This window comes from Theropithecus gelada, chromosome 8 (assembly GCF_003255815.1).
Source record: "Theropithecus gelada isolate Dixy chromosome 8, Tgel_1.0, whole genome shotgun sequence".
In the NCBI taxonomy this organism is placed as follows: domain Eukaryota; kingdom Metazoa; phylum Chordata; class Mammalia; order Primates; family Cercopithecidae; genus Theropithecus; species Theropithecus gelada.
Genome location: NC_037676.1, coordinates 52321101 through 52346224, shown reverse-complemented (window position 1 = coordinate 52346224; position 25124 = coordinate 52321101). Strand labels below are relative to the sequence as shown.

Sequence of the window (25124 nt, the reverse complement as noted above, 5' to 3'; positions counted from 1 at the left end):
AATGAATGGGGCGGAGTCTAGAAGAAACAAAACTAACAACATATTGACATTTGTTGAAGCTGCGTAATGTCTACATTTCAGTTCATTATATTATTTTATATCTGTATATATACATATATATTTATTTTTAATTTATAATTAAAAAGCTACTGTAAACATTCAGAGCTTTATATCACCTGTAAAATTTAAATGTATAAAAATAATGCACCTGAATCACACCTTGGAAGGAGAAGGTTTGGGAGCTTAGTCACTAAGACATTAATTAGAAATAAATATTAAGAAATGTTTGTCTACATTCAGTTATGGTCTATTTTCTATTCAAAAAAATTATATCTTCTTAATTTGTTACTTCTGTGTTCAGTATACCTGAGCAATATAGCATACTATAATAATGCATAGTGGCACTCTGTTAGACTAGGAAAAGGAAATTTGTGTAATGTAGAAAAGCCATCCAGGTAAAACTGTACCATTTTAGAGTGGCACAACCTCTCCTCCATACTCCCAAGACCATTCAAAAATCTCTCACACTATTGGACAGAGACACCTACACTGTTCTTTTAGATAACTGGGCTTTATTCTCTTAGGTTTGTTTATAAACTCACTGAGAAAAGATTATTTAACTGTCTGAATTTCTTTATGGGTAGAATATTATCTACTTTGAATTTAAATAATGGTAGAAACACTTTTTTCTTTTTTTTTTTTCTTTTTCTTTTTTTTTGGCTGAAGTTTTTGTGAGAAACAGCTAACATATTTTACTTGGAGGAAAATAAGAAAACTGAAGCACATTTATTTTGAATACTTTTATACCATGCATTTAGGGAAAGAAAACCAACAAAGTAAAAAGAAAGAGAATCATAATTGTTTTTCAAATCCTTAACATATTTCTTATCTAATGAACTTTTTCTTTCTCACGTAATCCACTAGTCAACTGCATTCTCCATAAACCAGCAAGTTTATTACAATAATAAGCATAGTTGACCTTGATATTTATTTTTTTCCAACAAAAATGTGTTGATTGATTTCCACTCACAGATCGCTGTACATTTTTTTATTAGAAAATCTGTTGTTTTGATATTTCAATTTTTGTTTTTATTTTAAATCGACAGATAAAATTGTATGTATTTATCAAGTACAACATGATGTTTTGCAGGATATATTAACTCTATTTATGAGAACAACGTTTTCAGGTCCCACACCAGTGAAACCTTGTTATGTTTGTCTTTCTGTGCCTGGCGCATTTCACTTAACATAATGCCCTCCACATTCATCCCTGTTGTCGCAAGTGTCAGAATTCCCTTCTTTTTATGATGGAGTACTATTCCACTATATACATATTACACATTTTCTTTATACATTCCTCCATCCGTGGTCACATACGTTACTTCCATGTCTTGGCTATTATGATGCAGCTGCAATGAACATGAGAGTGCAGATATCTGTTCGACATGCTGATTTCAATTCCTTTTGAAATATGTCCAGTAGAGAACAGTGTGTATTTTGTCAGCATTTCTTAAATTTTTGTCAACTAACCAAGCTAACCTTCTTTCAGTTTTAATTTTTCACTGAAATTTCCCAATGCCCCTGCATCTTTCCTTACACTGATTTTGTCTAATATTGTATGACCGTTTCTGCCAATGTTATCAATTTTTCCACATCTACTAATAGTAGCTTATACCTGTTAGCTATTGTCCTCCTTTTCTTATTCTAGCAAAAATATTCTGATATGATCTATCAGAAAAAGAGACCCAAAGGAGCATTTTTAAAAGTTGAAGTGATGGCATGATGTCATTTTTAGTCACTTTGTAATATAAATTTATCTTGAAACGTTTTGATAATATTTAGAATTACTAGTAGTAGCAATATTTAGGATATGGTTTTATAAATGTAACATATTTTAACTTGTTATTTTGAACTTGTATACATTCACAGGAAGTTTTAAAGACAGTCTAGAGAGGTGGCTTGTACCCTTCACCCAGTTTTTTCCATTGGTTGCACTTTATGTAACTATGGCAAAATATCATCGCAGAAAATTGACATTGGTACAAAGTGTGTGTATAGCGCAATGCCATTTTACTGCATGTTTAGATTCTGGTTACCAACGCCAAATGAAGATACAGAACTATTTTGAAAAACTGTTCCATGACCACATCTCCCTCATGCTACTGTTTTGTAGTTACACACACAACTAACCCATGGAATCCACTAACCTGCTTGCTATTTTAATCATTTTGTCATTCAGTGGCATCACACAGTATGCAATTTTTGATACAGCCTTTTTTCTTTAGCGTACTGCTCTTCATATCCATTCAAGCTTTGGTATATATAATTAGTTCATTCCTTTTTACTGCTGAAAAGTATATCATGATATGGAGGTACAAAAGTTTGTTTAATCATTCAACTATTTAAGAACATTTGATTATTTCCAGGCTTTGGCTATTACAAATGAATTTGGTGTGAATAATTGTGTATGGATCTTATGTAAGCATAAATTTGTATGTCTCTAGAATAAATGCCCAGGAGTACAGTCACTGGTTAACATGGTCAATTTCTGTTTGGTTGGATTTAAAAAATGCCAAAATATTTTTTCAGAGGGGCTTTTTGACTTTATATTCCTTACAGAAATATATGAGCAATCCATTTTCTCTTTCTCTTCACCAGCTTTTGGAATTATCAGTAACTTTTACTTTAGCTCTCCTAACATTGTAAGACATTATATTGCTAGGATGAGTTTCATTTCCTTAAAGTTTAGCAATGTTTAACATTCTATCAGGTGCTTATTTGCCATCCATATAGCCCTTTAGTGAAATGTGTCTTCATTATTTTTTCCATTTTCTAATTAGTGGGGTTTTTTAAAGTGAAGTTTTGAGATTACTTTATAAATTCTAGATATGGGCTCTTTATCAGATTTGTGGTTTGAAGATTTTTTTTTTTTTTTTTTTTTTTTTTTTTGCCAGCTTGTGGTTTGTCTTTCATCTTCTTAACAGAGAATTTTCAAAGCTAGTGTTTAATTGATTTTTGATTGATGTTTTTGGATAGACCATGCTTCTGGTGTTCATGTCTAAGAAGTCTTAACCAAACTCTCGGTCCTCGTATTTTCTCCTATATTTTTTTCTCAAAGTTTTATAGAGTTAAGGGTTGAAGTTAAATTTATGTTCCATTTTGAAGTTTTCTTTATCTATTTCTTTTACATGAGGAGTAAAGTTTAAATAACGGTTTACTTTTACCTGTCGATATCCAATTACTCCAGTGCTATTTTTTGAAAAGACTATCCTTCCTCCATTTAATTGCTTTTGAATTTGTCAAAAATCATTTGGTCATATTTGTATGAGACTATTTCTGGAGCATCTATTCTGGTCCATTGATCTATGTATCTATCCCTCTGCTGATACCACACAGTTTGATAACTGTGTGCCATAATCTTGAGAATCAGGTATAATGATCCATCCTGCTTTATTCTTTCTTTTCAAAACTGTTTTTGCTATTACATTTTTTTTGGCTGACTATAAATTTTACAACAATAACATCTATATCCACAACATATCTAGTTAAAATTTTTGCAGGAATTTCATTAAACTTATATATCAATTTGACAATGACATCTTCACTATTTTGAGTGTTATAATCCACGAACACAGTATGACTTTATTTTCATTTTTTATTTATTGCACCAGAATTGTTGAGTTTTCAGCTTAAAGTCCTGTAGATGTTTTAAGTTTAAATCACAGCATTTTATCATTTTTTGAGCAATTGTAAATAATACTGGAATTTTATTTTTAGGTTCAATGTATTGCTAATATATAGAAATGCAAAGCAATTTTTGAATGTTTATCTGTATTTTTGTGTTTTTTGCTGAACTTACTTATTAGTTCTAGGAGGTTAGTTTTTATATTCCTTAAGATTTTCTATGTAGGTGATCATGTGATCTACAAATAGGGACAATATTATTTCTTCCTTCAGACTCTTATGCGTATGTTTCCAAGTCATCTTGCACTGTCTAAAAATGTCAGGACTATGTTCACAAAAATTGAAAAGAGTAAACATCTTGCCTTGTTTCTAAACTCAAGGGTAAAGATTCACTCTTTCACCATTATGTATTATGTTAGCTGTAGTTTTTCTTTTTTTCTTTGTAGATCCTCTTTATTAAGTTCAGGATGTTCTTTCCCACTATTAATTTTCTGAGAGTATTTGTTAATCATAAATGTGTGCTGAATTGTCAAATTATTCTTCAGGTGATTTTTCTTTTTAGCCTGCTAAAATCATGGATTTTACTAATTGCTTTTAAAATGTTGAAACAGCCTGCTTGCCTGGAAAAAGACCCATTGGTCACAGTGTATGTTTCCTATATATGTTGCCTAATTCTACTTTATAACATTTTAAAAAACAGTTTTACATCTATATTTTCAAGACATATTGCTCTGTAGTTTATTTATTTTTGCCTTTTCTTATTTTGATTCTGTCTTTGCTAATTTTGGAACAGTAGTGCTAGCTTCATTAAAATGAATTGGTAAGTTTTATCCTCTTTCATTTTCAAGAAGAGGTTGCATAGAATTAGTGTTCATTTTATTTTTTAATTGTATTTATAGTTGAATATATTTATAGAGTACAAAGTGGCATGATAGTTCAACATAATGTAAAATGACTAAATTAAGCTAATTAACATATTTATCACTTCAAATATGCAACAATTATGATGGTGAGAACATGAGAAACTTACTCTCAGCAAAACTGAAATGCACAGCACTCAGTTATTAATCATATTCAGCATTTTGTGTTACTGATTTAAAAAATAAACCAAATATATTCCTTCTAACTGAGGCTTTGTACCCTTTGATTATTGTCTTCCCGTTTCCTCCAGTCCCCAGACTTCATAACCACCTTTCTATTCTATTTTAAACTTTTCATTTTAGATTTCATATATAAGTGAGAACATGTGACATCTGTCTTTCATGTTTCTGGCTTATTTAATTTAGCATAATATTCTCCATCTATGTTGTGACAACAGAACTTCATATTTTAGGGCTAAATAGTGTTACATTTTGCATATATACTACATTTGCTTTATTCATTCATCCCTTCATAGACACTAAAGTTTATTCAATCACTTGGCTATTTTGAGCAGTGCTGGAATGAACATAGGAGTTCAGACTTCTATTTGACATATTGATTTCAAATCTTTTGGGTAAATACCCAGAAGTGGGATTGCTGGATCATATGGTAACTCTCTTTTTAGTTTTTTGAGAAACCACCATACTGTTTTTCATAATAGTTGCACTAATTTTCATTCCCACCATTAGTGTACGAGGGTTCTCTTTTCTCATATCTGTGCCAATGCTTGTCTTTTGTATTTTCTGTAATAACAACCATTCTAACAGAAATAAGGCCATAGCTCATAGTAGTTTTAGTTTGCATCTCCCCAGTGATTAGTGATGTTGAACTTTTTATTACGTATCTGTTAGCTATTTGTATTTTGTTTGGAGAAATTCAGGTTCCTTTCCCGTTTCTTAATCAGATTATTTGTTTTATTTATTTAGAGTTGTTTTGAGTTCCTTATGTATTTTGGATATTAATCCCTTATCAGATGTATGTCTTGCAAATATTTTCTCTCAGTCTGAAGGTTGACTGTTCACTCTTGTTTCCTTTGATGTGCAGAAGTTTTTTACTGTGATGTAACACTATTTATCTATTTTTGCTTTTGTTGACTATGGTTTCTGAGTCAAATTAAAAAAAAAAAAAAAGTTACCCAAACCAATGTTAGATAGTTTTCCCCCCATTTTCTACTAGTAGTTTTACAGTGTCCAGTCTTATGTTTGTCTCTAATACTTTTGAGTTGTATTATATACATGGTCTGAGATATGGGTCCAATTTCATTTTTTTGCATGTGGATATCCTGTTTTCTCAACAACATTTTTTAAAGAGACTATCATTTTCCCACTGTATTTTTGCTCTTAAATGTTGGGTAGAATTTGCAAATGAAATGATCTGGTCCTATAGATTGCTTTTTTGAGAAATTTTTATGTTATACTTTCTATTTTCTTAATAGTAATAAAGCTCCCAAATTATGTATTTGATATTGGACAAGTTGAGGTAGTTTATCCTTTTAATGTAATTGATCCATATCATCTAACTTGTTCATTTATGTGTAAAGCTATACATATAGTATTACTCCCTTAATGTACTTTTGGTTTTTCCAGGGTTTGTAGTGACATCCCCTCTTTCATAGTAATATTGGTAATTTACATCTTCTCTTTTTTTCTTTCTCAATCTTTTTAGAGATTTGTCAGTTTCATTAATCTTTTCCAAGAAACAGATTTTTGTTTCATTGTTTTCCTCTATTATTTTCCTGTTTAAAATTGCATTGATTTCTACTTTATTTTTCTTATGTTGTTTTAGACTAAAATTGCTTTTTCTCTAGTTTATTAGGTTGGAAGCTGACATTGTTGTTTCAGATCTTCTTCTTCTCTAATATATGTTGTTAATGCTGTAAATCACCCTCTAGACATTGCATTTGCCACATCTCACATTTTGATAAGTTGCATTGTCATTTTTATTTAAGTCAAAATATTTTTAAGTTAGTCTTAAGTCATCTACTTTGGCTTATGGGTTGTTAGAAGTGTGTTGTTTAATTGTCAAATATTGGAGGATGTCCCACATTTCATTATGTTTTTGAGTTTTGGCATAACGCTGTTGAAGTCTGAGAATAGACTTTGTATGATTTCTGTTATTTTCAATATGTTAATGTGTATTTGTTGACCAAAATGTAATCTTTCTTCATGAATGTTCCACATAAGCTGGAGGAGAATTTGAATTGTCTTGCCACTGGATGGATAATTCTATAAATGGCCATTAGAACAAACTGATTTGCAGTGCTGTTCAGTCAACTAAATGAAATTTTTGCCTGCTTAATCAGTTACTAAAAAAAAAAAAAAACAGGATGATAAAGTCTCAAACTACACTCTTACATTTGCATATTTTTTTCTTTCACAACTATCAAGTTTTGCCTCACAAATTCTGACTCTCTTTTTAATTGTGTACATGTTAAGGATTGTTAAATTACCTTGTAAAACTGATCATTATTCCTGATAATCTTCCTTGTTTGGAAGTCTCGGGTTTTCCTTGAAATTTATATAGCTAACCCTGTCTTTTTATTTTTTTTTTAATTAGTAAAGTATATCTTTCTCTATCCTTTTAGTTAAACTATCTAATTCTTTGTATTTAAAGTGGATTTCTGATAGACAGCGTATCAGCATACAATTGTGTGTACTCTGAAACACACTGTCTTTTAATTGGTATGTTTAATTGGTATGTTTAAGATTATGTCCACTTGAAATAATTATTGAATTAATATTTACCATACTTAAGCATTTTAATTGTGTGGCATTTGCTTTTGTTTATTTTCCTCTCTTTTTCTGTCTTGGTGGGTTTTAACTGAGCATTTTATCTCTTTTCCAAGCATATCCACCATACATTTTTAAAAATAGTAATTGCCCTAGAGTTTATATCATTTTAATTGATCTAAATCAACATTCAAATAACAATAAACCACTTTACTTGTATAGGGAACTTGCAACAGAGTACTCCCAATTTCTCTCTCACCTCTTACGACAGTGAAATCATTCATTTAACTTATCTATATGATATAATCACCTTATAATTGTTATTATTATGATTTTAAGCAGTTATATTTTTCAGCCAAGGATTAAACAAATAAAATGTTAAATATGTCTTAATGCATTCTCCCTCCTGTGCTCTCCCTTTCATTCTACAGGTATGCATTTGTGAATTATATTATTTTCCTTCTCCCTGAAGAACTTTTAACATTTCTTACAAGACAATTTTCTGGTGATTAATTCCTTCAGTTTTTGTCTAAGAAGGTCTTTATTTATTCTACATGTTCAAAGGATAGTTTTGTAGAACATAGAGAACAGTAAGTCAGTGGAATTTTTTTCCTTTAATATTTTAAACATTTCACTCCACTCTTTTCTGGCTGTCTTGGTTTTTGATGAGAAGTTTCTTGTAATTTTTATTCTTGTTCTTCCATATGTAAGGTGTTTTTTCCTCTGGTTTATTTCAAGATTTTCTCTTCACCATTGTTTTTTAACAATTTAAATATTCTTAGGGATCGATAGGTAATTTTAGCATTTTGCTTGGCATTGACTGTTCATTCTGGATCTATGGTTTGGTATGTGTCACTAATTTGGGAAAGTTCTTAGCTATCATAATTTCAAATACTCCTTCTGATCGTCTTTTTTTCTTTGTAAAGTATTCCACATACATGTACATAATATTTTTGAAAATGTCTCACATTTCTTAGATGTTTTATTTCTTTTATTCCTTTTGCTTTTTATATTTTAGTTTCATATTTTTTTTTCCTTAGCTATGTCAAGTCCACCTATTAGAACAGCAAAGGCATTCTTCATTTCTCTTACAATATTCTTGATTCTTACATTTTCTTTCAATTCATTTTTAGATTTTCTATCTCTCTGCTTTCATTAATCATCTTTCTGTCTATATTTTCTGCTAGGATACTTTCCATATTAAGCATAACTATTTTTAAATTCTCCATTTGATAATATCAAAATCTGTGTCATAATCTGATTCTTATTTTAATGTTTAGTTTGTCTCTTCAGACTGTGTTTTGCTTATAATGGTGCTGGTGTTCCTTTGTTTTTTTGGTTGTTGTTTATGTCATTGCTTACAGTTTTGTTGGAGACTGGATGTATTATATTGAGTATAAACTAAAGATGAAATAGACCTTAAATTTGGGGATGTATGTTAATTTGGCTAGAAATTGGGCTTTATAAATACTTTATTAGTTATGGTTGTCAAAGGCTCTCATAGTTTCCTTTTCTTTTCCCTCTCCTTGTTCCCTTGACGTTTGGCTTCTCCGATGACTCCTCTTCAGGGAAAGTCTGTGTCTTACAGCTCTTTCAACTCTAGCTACTGTTATTTTACTGGAGCTGCGTTGATGAAGAGGGAAGGGTCAGAGAAGAGAATCATTCTACAGCCTGATGATGAAACCTTTCTCTTCCAAATGGGCCTCTGTCTGTGGTCTGGGACCTTCACAAGTTTTTCTCCAGAGGTATTCTCTTAGGTGATGCAGGAAAGCTAAAGGGAACTGGAGTGAGAGAAATACCATTCTGAATTTGGGAAAAGACTCTGGTAGTCTTTTGCCTTTTGTAGAGTAGGTTTTCTAATGAAGATTTCTCTGGACCTGTTTCACAATGATTACTCTTACCCTCCCTCTTCTCTTTCTTGGATTTTACCATCAGAATCTGGTCAGGTCCTGGGAGTGAAACCCCCTCTAAAACTGCAGCACCACAAGTTTCTCATTCTTATGCTATTCTACACTTTGCCTTCACCAATTTGAGAACATCAGCATTTCATTTCTTCTACAGGTCTATAGTTCAGGGCCTTCTTCTCCACAGAAGCAATCTTGGCTGTCAGTCTCCAAATCGGCCTGTCTCTCCAGAGTTTTATGTTGATGATGAAACTGGCAGCTTCAGTTACTGGTAAGTACAATAGAAGTCATTGATTTCCAGTGCATCCAGATGTATTTTGTTTTAAAAACTAGAGTAACAACATCCAAATTCTTTACTCGTTAGTGCTAAAATCAAACTTCACCCTGAAATCTGGTTTTAAATTTTTTTTTTTGTAAATATTTGGAACCCTCTATTCAAATTAAATGAAGTGTTATAGTGAATATATTGTTGAGAAAAAGAATCAAACCGTAAAATATTTGAAAATATTTATTTTGAGCCAAATATGAGTGACCATGGCCCGTGACACAACACATTCAGGAGGTCCTGACTACATGTGCCCAGGGTGGTCAGGTTACAGCTTAGTTTTATATATTTCAGGGAGGCACGAGACATCAACCAAATACATTTAAGAAACACATTGGTTTGGTTCAGAAAGGTGGGACATCTCAAAGTGGGGGAGGGGGAGCTTCCAGATTATAGGTAAATTTAAACAATTTCTGGTTGACAATTGGTTGAGTTTGTCTAAAGACCTGGGATTGATAGAAAGGAAATGTTCAGGTTAAGATAAAAGACTGTGGAGACCACAGATCTTTTGAAGTCTTATAGTGGCTGCCCTTAGAGACAACAGATGACAAATGTTTCCTATTCATATCTTTAAAAGGTTCTAGATTTTGTTAATCTCTTTAGGACTGGGAGGGTCCGGAAGAAAAAATCTAGCTATCTTAGTAGATTCTTTACAGATACAGATTCTCCCCCACAAAGGACAGCAGGGAAACACGAAAATCAAATATTTTGATTTTCTTCCTTGTCTCATAATGTTATGCCAGAGTCAGATTAGAAAGTAAGTCATGATATATAGGGTTAAATAAAACCCATTTGATGAGAATTTATGGTTTGTAGGGGATGACTCCCCAGACCCCTTAGATAGGAATTTGGGCAAGATAAAAAAATCAGAGCTTAGTTCTCAATATATATAACATTGGCATAAAATTATTTAAATAAAAATAAAAACCAGGATTTAACTTTTGAAAATAGACTTTTATAATATTTTTAATAAAATAACACTATTTGCAATTCTATTATACTCATTTTGTTGTCAATATAATCAGCATCATGTCCTAGATATGTATATCTAGACCTATACGTGTATATAATTAATAATAGCATACATTTTTAATACTGCAAAATATTTTCAGCTGCCAGTGATAACTGTTGCAAATACTATGCTAATTGTCAATAGTTCTTGAACCACAAGCTACAGTACAAAGTAAACAAAATGGGTATTTAGCTCTACTGAGTAAGAATACTTTGTTATCTAAGGACATATTCCATTCATGAATTGGAGAAGTATCTAATGTGTTACTTAATTTGTCTTTTCTCTTACACAAGCACTTAATTATTCAAACTTCTCCCTATTTTTTATATAGCTCAAAGAAGAAATATTCATGGTGTTGGCAAAAGACTCAAGCTCTGGAAAATATTTGAAGAGATTTATTCTGAGCCAAATATGAGTTAGGAGATCCTGAAAACATGTGCCCAAGGCAATTGGGCAATAGCTTGGTTCTATACATTTTAGGGAGACATAAAACACCAATCAATACAGGTAAGATGGTCATTGGTTCTGTCTGAAAAGGCGGGGGACAACTCAAGGTGTTGGTGTTGTGGTGGGGGGTGTGGCATTTCTAGGTCCTAGGTGAATTCAAACATTTTCTGACTGACAATGGTTGAAAGCATTTATTGTTTATCTAAAGACCTGGAACCAACTGAAGTAAGTGTCTGGGTTAAGATAAGGAGTTGTGGAGACCAAGGTTCTTATAATGCAGATGAAGTCCCCAGGTAGCCTGCTTCAGAGAGAACAGATTTCAATTGTTTCTTATCAGACTTAAAAATACGCACTTTGGGAGGCCAAGGCGGAATCACGAGGTCAGGAGATAGAGACCATCTTGGCTAACATGGTGAAACCCCGTCTCTACTAAATAAAATACAAAAAATTAGCCAGGCATGGTGGCGGGCTCCTGTAGTCCCAGCTACTTGGGAGGCTGAGGCAGGAGAATGGTGTGAACCCAGGAGGTGGAGCTTGCAGTGAGTGGAGATGTCACCACTGTACTCCAGCCTGGGTGATAGAGCAAGACTCTGTCTCAAAAAAAAAAATAAACACAAAAAACCCACCAGACTCTTTAGTTAATTCTCTCCTGGATCAGGAAAAAAGCCTGGAAAGAGAAGAGGATTCTCTCTAGAATGTAGATTTTCCCCAGAAGAGACAGCCTTGCAGGAACATTTTAAAATATGTCAGGGCAGTATATTTTGGGCCTGCTATCTGTCATTTTGGCATTTTATTGCTACAGAGTCTGCTTTGTCAGTCTTAAGGTCTCTGTTTCAATGTTAATGCTGGTCAGCTATGCCTAGATTTCAACGAGAGGAAAGTACAACAAGGCATGTTCAACCATCCATTCCCATCATGGCCTGAACTAGATAGAGTTCAGCTTTACCTTAAAATGCCCTTAGCTGAGAGGAGGAATCCAGTCAGCTGGTTGAGGGTGCTTAGAATTTTATTTGTGGTTTACAATTGCATTCAGGAAAAACATATCTTGTTTTATGGTTAGAGGAGAATAGATATGCAGAAAGGTTTACTCAGGTGTGAATGGTGTTAGTCACAGCCTTGAGGCTTAGGGTCCTGAGTCTTCCTTTGAAAGCTGAGTTCTGGATCCTGTATGATAGAGGAGCCATATACTCTTTAGTAAAAGCATTCTGTTTCTTTGTGATCTGTGGGATCTACGAAGCCGGGGGCCCATGGAAGGATGTCCGCTGATTCAGTATGGTAATGCTTGAAAAATCTCTGTGTGTACTCTATGTCACTTTTCCCTTGTTTTAAATATTTAAAACAATTTAAACAGAATTTATATCTTTAGCATAGTAACATTTCCACTAACTTGATATGCCTCCCAACTTAATTTAAATTTTCTGTAATGTACGTCATTCACTTTATATGTTTCTATATATAGGTCTTATATGTCATACATTATTCATTATTATGCATATTATGTAATATTTAGTCATTTTAAATGATTTTTGTTTTATTTTGATAATACTTGCTGCTATATAAAAATGTCATTCACTAAATTGAATAGATTTATATCTGGCAATTTTACTATGTTTTTTATTAAATCTATCAGTTTGGGATTCTTTTGGATTTTCTACATAGATGAATGTCTCATTTAAAGAGTGACGGTATTTTATTCTTCTCTTACATTCCTTATATTTTAGGGTTATCACTATTTTTGTGTAGTTAAAGCATCAGTGCTACACTGAAAAGAAATTAAACATTTTTGTCATGTTCCTGAATTCACAGGGGTTTTAAAAAATTATTCTTCTCCCTCCATTCAATAAGTTTGCTGTAGCTCTTTTGAAAATGTGCTTTATTGATTGAAAGAGTTCCCATTCATGTAGAGATAGCCTTTTGAAAAAATGTATTTTCCGTATTTTATTGCTCTTTTCTTTTTGTTTCATAAGTGGTAGTTGCATTTCATCAAATGATTGTCTTTTGCATTTAATGAGATGGTCGTATTTCTCCTTAAAGTTCTTAAAGAAGTGAATTGCGTTAACATGTTTTCTAATGTTGAAAATACCTTCCTTTTGTATAACAAAGTCAATAAGGATAAATAGTTATTCCCAATAATAGTTATTTCCTATGATATTTTTATATATCATTGATTCATATTGCTAATTTTTAATTTAATTCCTTTGCATCTGTATAAAGTAAAATTGCATATTTTTATTTTCCTTCTCTATTAGGAGATCAGTTATACTAGCCATATAAAATGAGTATACGAAGCTATTCTGCTTGTGGAGAAATGTCCAGTGTTTCTGTTCTTTTACTGTAGAATTCAGTGTTTTTAATGTATTTACAAGGTTATGTACTTTTCCTCACTATCTAATTCCAGAACATTTTTGTTACCCCAGAAATAAACCTATACCCATTAGCGGTCATTCCTCATCACCCTTCCCTTGATATGTCTTTGAATTATTTAATAGTTAGTTAGATTGCTTGTTTTATTTTGAGTTGGTCCTGGAAATTTTTCAATTTATATACATTTTCAAATTTATTGGTACCAAGGTTTTCAGGGTCTTTCTAATAACTCCAATTCCTGAAGCTTCTGTTGGGCTATTTCTATTGAATATTCTTGGGCCAATTTTCAGGCATGTTTTCTTGCCCCTTCTCCTACTAGTGATTTATTTTTATTGTGGGTTGAAGAGGACATTTGAAAAGGGTTTTTACAGAAATAAAGCCTCAGATATTGTTATATGTCTCTAGGGAGTGTCTACATTTGCTTCTGTCTGTAACTGTGGTCACTAGTTCCCCAGGCCATTCTCAATTAATTTCGGTGTTGGAGGTGCTGTGAGGCTGAGCAGCAGTCCCCGCTGAGGGCCTGTCTGCATCAAGTGAGTCCTTTCTCTTAGCAAGTGGCTGGTCAGTACCTTGGCAATCCCTAGCTGCAAACTAATGTCCCCATGATGCCTCAAAGTCAGTGGTCAAAATCCTCTCGAATTGGACAATTCAGAGGAAAAAGGAGGTATATGTTCCAGTATTCTATAGCACTGGAGGATGACTCTAGTTGAAAACTATTTATCACATATTTTCAGAGAGTTGGAAAAGAAGAATTGAATGATTCCCAACCCACCAAAAAAAGATACGTTTGACATGATGGGGAAACTACCTTTGTAAAAAATTATAATAGTCAGAAAATTATGACAGTGAAAGAGATGTGATTTGACCACTCCATCTTGCCTTTAACCTCCAAACTACCCTTGGTCATTCCTGGGCTTGGGCCATTCTAACTAGGAGAAATTTAGTTTATAGTTTAAATGATAGTAGCCCCTCCCCCAGGCTAAACTGCCTTTGTAAAACTAATGAAAGGCCACCAAGTTAAATGATAGTAGGCCCTCCCCCAGACTAAACTTCCTTTGTAAAACTAATGAAAGGCCACCAGGTTAGCAGGATGAGTTCCACTAAGACGTAGGTGTAGTTAAATGATTACCAGCCATTATTCCAGAGTTCACAAGGTTTGCAACTTCTCCAATTTACTAGTGTAGAACATAAGACTGGACTTTTAATATGTCTTTTCTGGCTTTTGCAGGCTTGTGCCTGCAACTCTGCACTCAACCACTCCTGAGACCCTCACCCAGAAGTGACCTCAGGCATGAAGGCCGTTTTCTGCACCCCTAAGATTGCATCCCCTACCAATTGGAAACACCCATATCCTAGCCCCCTACCTACCAACTATCTTTGAAAAACTCAAGTCTCTGAACTTCCAGGAAGGCTGATTTGTGTCATAATAAAACTCTAGTCTCCTATTTAGCTGGCTCTACATGTATTAAACACTGTCTCTGTTGCAATTCCCCTGTCTTGATAAATTGGCTCTATCCGGGCAGCTGGCAAAATGAACCTGTTGCATTGTTAAATGGATATGCTAATTACCCTGATCTGCCCACTATACGTTGTATGTATCAAAACATGACTATGTACTCCACAAATAAATGCAACTATTATGTGTCCATTAAAAAATATATTTTTAAATGGGCCACACACATAGCATACATTGCTATACTGCAATCTTCTACCAGATCCATCATATATTACTAACTCTCGCTGTCTTTAAGTATTTGTTTTTATTATTCATCAGTCTTTTTGAGTGTGTGTGTGTGTGTTTGTGTGTGTTGGGAGGGGTAGCAGATGTAAAAGTCCTTGCATTATCATCTCTATTTTTTATTAATATTTTGCCATGTTGATCTTTTATTTTTTATTTTTTAACATTTTAGCTTTGTTGAACCCTCCCTTGTACCTTTGTTTTCCATTTTAATTCCCCATTGTACCTATTTTTTCCCTTTACTGCACATTCCTTAACATTCAAACTAATTTTAATTCCTGCATTTCCCACAATAAATACATTAAAAGCTACACATTTCTCTGTGTCATAAAAATTTTTATATTTGGTATTTTTTATATTACCATAGGTATACATTTATATATATTTCTATTATGATTTCTTCTTTAAACTATGAGTTACTTAGAAGATTTCTTTTAATTTCCAAATATATGGGGGTTTTAATGATTTTCCTTTGTTACCAATTGTTAACTCAATTGTGCTGTCATCAGATAATATAATCTACGTAATACCAGTACTGGTTTTATGGACTGGATTTGAAAGGAAGACATTTTCTCAACCTGCTTAGTTCAGTGTTCTACATGCAGCCACAGTGTGAATTACTGTAAGGTGAATTCACTCATGGGTGATTTGTTAATAAGGAAGTTAGTTTAGAATGGAGTAAACACTGTCTTGGCTCATCCACAAATATTCTAGACAAGAGGGTAGAGAATTATCGTAGGATCATATCTTTATTGGGAAATAGAAGTCTTCAATGTTGCTGCCATGCTGGCAGGAAAAGCACTACTGCATCTATCTTAAGAAAACTAGAAACAAGTACTAGGGTCCTTCCCAGGGCCACATCCCTCATCCTCCTGTGCTGCATTCTTGCTCCATTGCCCTGCCTCCACAGACACCCTAAAGGAGCACGCTAGCTCATGCTCCTCCCATCTGCCAGTCTGTACCCACCAGCTCCACTCCAACCAAACTTCAGTATATTGCCACTCTATTGTTCTGGAGCATTTCTAGCAACCACTGTGGCAGCATGTGCTCACAATGTATCTGGATGGGCCGACAGATTATCCCCTCCAGTCTCGTGTACTCTTTTCTGTTTTGTACTCGTATTATAAAGCTGCATAGTTTTGTATTGTCCTCCACAACTCTTTTTTCTCATAATCCCTACTATCTTTTGAATATATTTTCCAGAACAATGTATTTTTCAGGAAGTAGACAATGTTTCAGTGCAGAAATATCTATATAACCTGCAGTTTCATCTTACAGTTTGTGTGGTTCAAATCTTTCACACACTTCCTATCGACATTAAAGACAGGAGCATTAAAATTACCCCAAAGGTGGCTTCTATCTTCATATTTCATGTGACCTTGAGGATTGTGATATCACAATCAATAAAATTTTATCTATGGGATTTTTGAGGCTTTGATTTAGCCCTTCATCTTGTCAGATACCTGAGAAGGGTCACCAATGGGACCTTCTTAAAGTTCATTCCAGATATGTCAATTTCTTCTTGTAGTTCTTTCACTTTTGACTTTATATATTTTAAAGTTATGTTACTATGTTTAGATAAGTTTAGGATTGTTCTCCCCTCCTGGTGAATTAAACCTTAATGTTTGATCTCAAGAAAAGCTTTTGGTCTTAAGGTTTGTTTTGTCTTAGACTAATAAAAGTTCACTACTTTTCTATAATTTGCCTTTTAAAATCTGTTATTTCATCTGGAATCTTTGATACTTTGTTATTGGTTGATATGGTTTGGATTTGCGTCCCCACCCAAATCTCATGTCAAATTGCAAACCCCAATGTTGTAAGATGAGCGTGGTGGGAGGTAATTGGATCATGGTGACGGATTTTCCCCTTGCTGTTCTCATGACAGTTGAGTGAGTTTTCATGAGATTTTGTTGTTTAAAAGTGTGTAGCATGTCCCCTTTCTCTCTCTTCCTCCTGCTCCAGCTACATAGGACATGTCTGCTTCCCCTTTGACTTCCCATATGATTGTAAGTTTCCTGAGGCCTCCCCAACCATGCTTCCTGTACAGCCTGTGGAACCATGAGCAATTAAACCTCTTTTCATTATAAATTACCCAGTTTCAGGTAGTTCTCCACAGGAATGTGAGAACAGATGAATACACTGGTGTATTGTTTCTCCTAAAGCTTGCTCGCAATGGCTTGTATCTTCTTATTTCATGTGAGTTTGAGAATTGTGGTATCATAATCAATAAAATTTGATCTGTGGGATTTTTGAGGTTTTGATTTAGGCCTTCTTTCTGTCAGATAACTGGGAAGGGTCACCAGTGGGAGCTTCTTAAAGTTAATGCCAGGCTTAGGTCTTTTGGCATTGGAAGTAGAGTGCATTCTAGTCTAAAAGATGCCTTGTAAGCAGCCTGTCATTGGAAATGCTTTATTAAAGCTGTTTTCCTCCTTCCATATAAGCCAAAACCTCAAAGTTTTCCCACTGTCTCATTCTTCGGTTACTTTCTTCTCTTCACAGTTCGTTCTTTCCTCTAGAAAATCACCTTTTGGAAATTGTTTTTATGGGAGATTCTTATACTGATTTCTCACCTTCTCAGGACCTAGACTTTCTCTTGTTTTCCTCGTGAAGCCCATTTAAATGCAGAGACTTGGGCTATGGAAGATCCAGGAGGCTGAAAGCCCTTGGCTCTGTGGCTTCAGTGCCTATCCAATTCATTGTTTCTGCCTCTCTGGATGCCTCTTACTTTCTTATCAACTCAAGTCTACATAAAGAGGATATTTGTATCCAGTCTTTTATTCTTTTAATGTGCGATGCATTGCAAAGGCTATTTGGGCAATTAGTCTTCTACATTGCTGGAATTTGATGTCTGATTATAGCTGCCCTTTTATTAGTATCTGTGGTCCTCTATTTTAAAAATTTCAATAATCATAACACTATGATGAGAAAGTATTACTTTAAACATAATATTATTTTTTAAAACACAAACGTTCACTGCACTGAAAAAAATAGGAAAAATGTAATACTGATTATTAAGCACTTTATAAGTTGTATACCTTTAAAAATATGGTTATTTTTATTTCTCTAAGAACATATAATGCAGGCATTTATGAATATTAAATAAACTTAAATATATAACAACCACACAGTGAATATAAATACTGAACTCTGATATAGTGGATATGTGAATGAATTCTTTACTTTGTGAGCATTTAAATTTTTTTCTTAAATTTTTATAATGATTGAGGAATTGTTGGAAGCAAAGTGTAACCCACAGTGCTAAACACACGTTCAGGCCTCAATTTTGTAATTTTCTACAACCTTCCTTATGCTCAGTGCATTCCTCAGAGATAGTTGTTAAGTATATTGCCAGTGTTAGGCAACAGAAAACATTACTCTCATTTTGAAAAATAACATTTACATTGAGAGTGCAAATGTTAACTATTATGAAAAAAGCCATATGCCCTAATGTCATGTCAAGGAATTAGCTCATGCTGAAATAGTGACTTAGTATTTTTGAAGTCATGAAATTCCATTTCAGGGTCTGAGGTGAGTTGGTATTTTTGTTATGTTTGATTTTATTCACAGAGTAGAACTTAATAATGTTAAGAAAAAGGAATCAAAGTCTTTGAACTGAGCTGATTTGCCTTCTTCTTTTGCATGGCTTAGAATGAATGCAATCTGCAGTCTTTCCCTCTCATCCTCACATCCACAGACTCTGCTTTTGCTGAGTGGTGTGGTAACAGCACAGAGCTGGAGATCAGAACAACAGATTTTGAATAACTTCTCCATCATTCTCTGGCCTACTAAAAAATCTGGTAACTTTTCTTAGCCTTGTAATTTGAAGAGTTGTTATGAAGAGTATATTCTAGTAAATGAGAAAACAGTGGTTTGTAGAATGTAATGGAACTTCTAATATAATAGGTTTTTAATATCATAAATTGATTCTAGATCCTGTAATTAGATTGTAAATAGATTTGGCCTTGTGTGCACTCACTCGACTTTTTTCTATTAAATCTGTTATTGGTCTATTTTCAGTATATAGACTTGAGACAAGAACATTACATGCCAGCACATATTATGAAGGTGCTAAGTAAGAGTATAAGTAGGTGACTGGGTTTTATTGCAAAGGTCAGCAAATATAGCTTTTAAGATTGATTCTGACATGTGAGATATATAGATATATAGATATATAATGTTTTATCCCCTTTGGGCTGCCTTCCCAGTGATTGAAAAAAATGACGCCTTCTTCATTAATAGTTCTTTCATCATAGGCCAAGGTGGTTTTATTAGACTTTTCCTACATGTGCTTTTACATCAACAATATGAAACAAGTTATGGTGTGTACCAATATATTAACCATTCATAAATGAGTAATGTTTAAATATGTAGTTATATCATGATGAGGTTTTACTTTTGCTAAATTAATATGTCTACATTAAGTTGAATCATCGGCTTAAAAATCAACTCCTTTTGGTGTCAGCCCATTTGTTTCATTACTGTTCAATACTAATAAACTTATACATATATATATTTTCTAAATTTATCCTTGAATTGCTTTTCCCCAAAACTCAATAAATAAGTTTTCTACTTCTGGTAAATATTAACAGGATACTATCTGGTATGTTGACTACTCTCTGATGTAACAAACCTCCTAGTGATGGTTCTCCAAATGCTATTCTGGCATGCATTCTGGAATAAATGCATCTAGTAATCTCTAAAATCATTCACTAACTTATGCTTTTTGGGCAATTATTGACATAAAATTTTAGCAACTTTCCTCTCTTATGAAAAGAATTCTCAGACATTAAGAATTTTAATTTCTAATTCAACATTAAAATAGCACGATCCTTGATTATTTTTTCAAAAAAAGTTGTAATTACCATATTCTAGACCTAGAAAAATGTTCTTTTAATCATACTGCCTAGAATACACCACTTCAGATAAAATCTAAAGCAAATTTGTCTAAGTAATTTATAACAAAACGATGTGATAGATTTGAAGCAACCAGCTTTCATCCCCTAAGTCTGCTGCTACTCTTAACAGTATAAATTTATTGAGTTTACTTATTTCCTTCACACCATACTCTTATAAAAACTTAATATGTGATTATTGAAAAAATAAGTGGCACACTTCTTTCCTTCAGCAATGTCCTATGTTACTGAAAAGATAGTTCCGCATTTCAAAAGAAGTTGAGTAAAAGACAACATGTGAAACAACACACGGAACCAGAAGTAATTAATGCAAGGAAAGGTAAAACTAAATCATGAAAAAGAGATCAGCAATATGTAAAAAGAGATCAGCAAAATTTAAAAATGTTCCTATCCTTTTGTGGCTTTTAAAGATGCTTACATGGAGAGACACAGAAGGAGCAAATCAATCCAGCCAGCCAAATCAGCTGACCCATTGAACAGTCCTTGGAATGACAGGCGCCCCAGCCATCTGTCCATGCCAAAGAATCAGACATTTTTTTCAGGAGGGAAGACATGCCTGAGTCATGCTCCTGAGTGAGATAGAAACTCTCTGGCTTTCTATAAAGAAAATCCTTGATTTTACAAATAATCTTGATGAATTTGTCAATATATTTTACTATAAATAAGCCTATTCTAGTGAAAGTGATCACTAATTCGGTTTTGCAATTAAACTGAATATTACTCTTAAGACGTTTTTTGCACTGATCCTTGTTATCCATGTGACAGATGCCATGTGAAGAGTTAGCTGGGATTAAATTTAATTAAATTAATAATCTCCTTCTGAAAACTTTCTAGGAAGTTTGAAAGTGATTGGATTTTAGTCTCAGAAGATATGTCTTTGCCCATAATCTTTTGGAAAGGAGAGAGCTTGGATTCAATCAGTTACCTAGAGTTCAACAGTTTGTCTGGATTGATAATACTTCTAAAATTATTTTTTAAATTAAGCTATAATTTATCACCTTTGTTATAAACCTAATTGATCCTTATCATTGTCACTTGAAGTAACAATTATAATAAAATGTCAGGATATCTCAAACCAATCTCAATCTTTCATCTATGCCTAATTATAAATAATATATTCAAACAGGAATATAGCCATAACAATCTTACTTAAATAGTGTGATATGATGATGAAAAGGCATTTTTACATATTTTTGGCTCTTCTTGTTGATTGTTTCATGATATAATTTGTGTCTAGTTATTTTGTCCTAAAGTGCCAACATAAATAAAAATGAAAAATAATGAAACTCATTTACAATGTGATGTGTCATATACTGACGTGGTTCATTTTGCGAGGTTTTTGTTTATTTGTAGTATCAAATCAAAGCACATAGAATATATATACACACATTTCTCTATGCCCCTTGTTCACACTTCAAACTGAGGTATCCAATATTAAAATGTCTCATTCTTACTCATACAACTTTTTGCAGATTTATACAATATTTTAACTTTTATTTAAACAAAATAAAAACATCAAAATCTCCTGAAGAATGTAATCTTTTAAAAATCTCAGCTGATTGTTCTGTTTTTGCCTTGTGACATCCACTTGATTGTAATTAAGGGAGTGGTTCCTGCCCTAGAAAACAGGGCCCCAGGAGAACAATCCTCTTGGACTGGTGCACATGCGGCCATCTAGTGGTCAGCCCAAGGTGAGAACCCACCCTACCATCTATAGCATTTTGATTACAGCATTTTGATTATCAAAATTGGAAGATGAAAACAGATTTCTTTGCCTTTGCCTTCAATGCCACTGGACGTGCCACTAAAGAAAGTCGAATGAGGTCTCTTTGAGACATCCACGTGGCTGAGTAGGGAGACAGGTTCCCCTTGATTCTAGCATGTTACTTTTCTATAGTATCCTCAGCTTTGTCAGGGTACTGGAGTTAAGCCCAACTCACTTGCAATTTGTTGACTTGGCTATTCTCTATTTGCCAAGTCCCTTTTATTTTTATTTTAAGTGTCCATGCCTAGGGTGGACAATTGAAAAGGCTTTGCCAGATCCCGAATCAAACTGTTATCAGAGATATAGGCTTAGTATTGAATCAAGTCAAGCCAATTACATTACACAAAGAACACTGAGAAAATTATCAGGAGCAGAAAATAAAACACAGTAGATGAGTGCACAAAATATATTTTCTTGACCCGCATTTTCCAAGTACATAGAAAATCCTAACACTCGTGTCCCTGTAGGTGAAAACTGTTGTATCATCCAGTCCAAAGTGGTTTTCTAACTATTTTACTGCTCCACGTAAACATAAAGAGAATATAAAATTTTGATTTTTTTCTAATACAGTGATTGAAAATAAAATACATATTTAATTTTTCCAAAAGTTTGATGACAAAATAGTTTATTTTCACATCAACTCATGTAAATTTATTAATATACCAGAAAACATCCCCTCCCACTACAATTGGTATGTCATATGCCATAGCCTACATACTTTTTAAGTCAATTTTATCAATACTACTTTCATTCCTTTTGGGTTTGCTTTTATCACTCAATAATTATTCACAAGAATATAATTAGGTATGATGGAGCCATATGAAAGAAATTCCTATACAGAATACTTCACTGAGAAATTACTGTTCAGATGTTAAGATTTTGCCACCTCCACACATACATGATGGTTTAATTCCTTCTAGAAATATCTATTAGCACACTGCCTATGCACAAGCAAGTCTGTCTGAGAATGTTGGATAAGTGACGATGTGTATGTGTCTACTCTTTCATAGGAAAGATGATATATGTGTACACTACAAAGACTCAAGGGAATGCATGGCAAGCAATAAAATATGAGTTGTTGAGAGGCAGAAGAAATGTTATTTCCAAATCGAGGTTATTGGGAGAGGCATCATTAAAATGCTGTTTGCCATTGCATAGGCAGGTCTCAATTGCTCTGGGGTTGCTTCCACACGTTCCCTCACAGAATAGTTCTGAGAACATTCCAGCCAAAACTTCTATTCAAATTGGTCAGCCTGATCTTACAACACAGCTGCTGGAAGAAACTGAATGGCACTTTTGAATTTCAGCCAATTTTGCTGCCTCATGGACAAAAAACTGTGTCTGATCTGTTCCATTCAACAGCACTTTCAGAATTTGAATTTTTCTGCCCCAGAGTGTATATAGACACAGCTTTGGTGAATAGACCACACGCTGGAGATGAGAATTAACTGTCTCATACCACTGTGGCCCATCGTAATAGGAAAACAGAATACTTATCATTTTCTTACGAGAAAGTATTATCAGATTTCCCCTTTTTATTTTCTTGCTCATCTCTCTCTCTTACTAAACCATGAATTCTTGGAGGGCATAGATCTGTATCTTTCTATATACATCACACATTACTTATGTGCTCAGAGAATGTTTCCTAATGAATGTTCAATAGGTATGGAGTGATTATGTTCATGTAATCCTGAATCTCAACCCTAAACCCAAATTGTTCTATAGAGAGCAATTTCTCCTAGAGGCAATTTTCATTACTCACATTTGATAGAATCTCTATCATTCATCAGGGGATATAATCTACATGGCTTTACTTATGGTTAAAATGGACCCCTATCTGGAACTGGATGAACAGAGGAAAGAAATGTGTTGCCCAGGCAACAGAGCTGCTTTATTTGAATGACTTTTCTTCTTATCACAGTGGAAGTTAAAACAGATACTGTACAAGAAATTGCTGAGTTTGCATTAAGTCTGCTGATGAAGAAAATAGGAGGAAAAAAAAACACTTTTGAGAGAAAGATGTAAAATGTGGGGGCTATTCTCAATGTTGCCAAAATGTGTGATAGGATATTTATTTAATTCACTAAAAGTATTATGGAAATTTCTGAATAAATTCAAGAGTTACTGCAGAGCACATATAACAGCCTGTCTTTTAATTTTATTTATTTTATATTAATCCTTTAGAAAATATTAACACCTTGAGAGAAATATTCTGTGGATTTCTCTCACAGCTGTCTGCTTATATACTAGACATTCAGAAAACACCGAATAAAATGAAAATAAATTTTGAAACTGAGTGTCAGATACTGTCAAATGTAAACATTTGATCTCACTGAAGCAAAATTATTTTGTATTTGTAATTGCAATATTTCTTATGAAAATAAAATCTTTTTTAAAAAGGTTTGATGTCCATCTTTTTTAAAAAAAATAAGAGGAGGAATTTTATGGCTCAGTTCATTGATAACTGTTTCATTTCTCTTAGATTGTTTTAATTGAGAAGTATCAATACATAGCAGTTCTGAATCAAATCCATGTTGGCTTAGAATTCTCGTACAGATCTTAATAGTCTTATTATCTCATTGGCGAAATTGAGTATAAAATTATTGACTAAACAGGGTTGCTCTCAGGATTAAGAAAGATAACCCATTAAAGAACCAGCACAATGCATGGCACTAAGTACATAAACAATGCTAGTCAATTATTATTAACCAAATATAATTATATGGAGAAAATGAAATATAATATTTCTCTGATAACAAAGATTTCACCAAATCACTTCAAAAGCTAGATAATAGCTATTGTTTCTAAGGGTGCATATAAGATATTAAAAATAATTTTCATTAAGTTAAACAGACCTTTTAATATACTCTTGATAGCACTGAACAATAAACTTCCATGTTTCTTTATACTAAGTTATGTACTTTACCTCAACATTACCATTTTGTAATTTAAAAAGAAATCCATTGTGCATAGCCTCTAAAGTCAACATATTTTGTGATGACTATATTACATTACATATTTTTTATCTGAATTTGTAATACCCATATTCCAACTTAGTATTATTTAACAACATTGATTATAAAATATTAGACTTGGAGAAGCAATCATATGTTATCAATGCATAAATTACAGTCAATGTAGGGGTATTTTGCACTGCAAATAATATCTAGAAAGATACATGACTTAGCTAAGAGCAAATGTAATTAGTGACTATCTATAATTAGGTCTAGCTTCTAACGTGGTACATTTTTTAACCTGTCATTTCTAAGAACTAAAGTATCATAACATTAATTCTGTTTTTTAGTTTTGTTTTGTTTAAATT

The 25124-nt window shown here is 33.2% G+C and overlaps 1 protein-coding gene across 3 annotated transcripts in view; it reads right to left on the bottom strand.

The window, feature by feature from the left end:
• SNTG1 (syntrophin gamma 1) overlaps positions 1 to 25124 on the bottom strand; it is an 883016-nt gene that overhangs the window by 563712 nt on the left and 294180 nt on the right. The gene's annotated exons all lie outside the window — the stretch shown is intronic.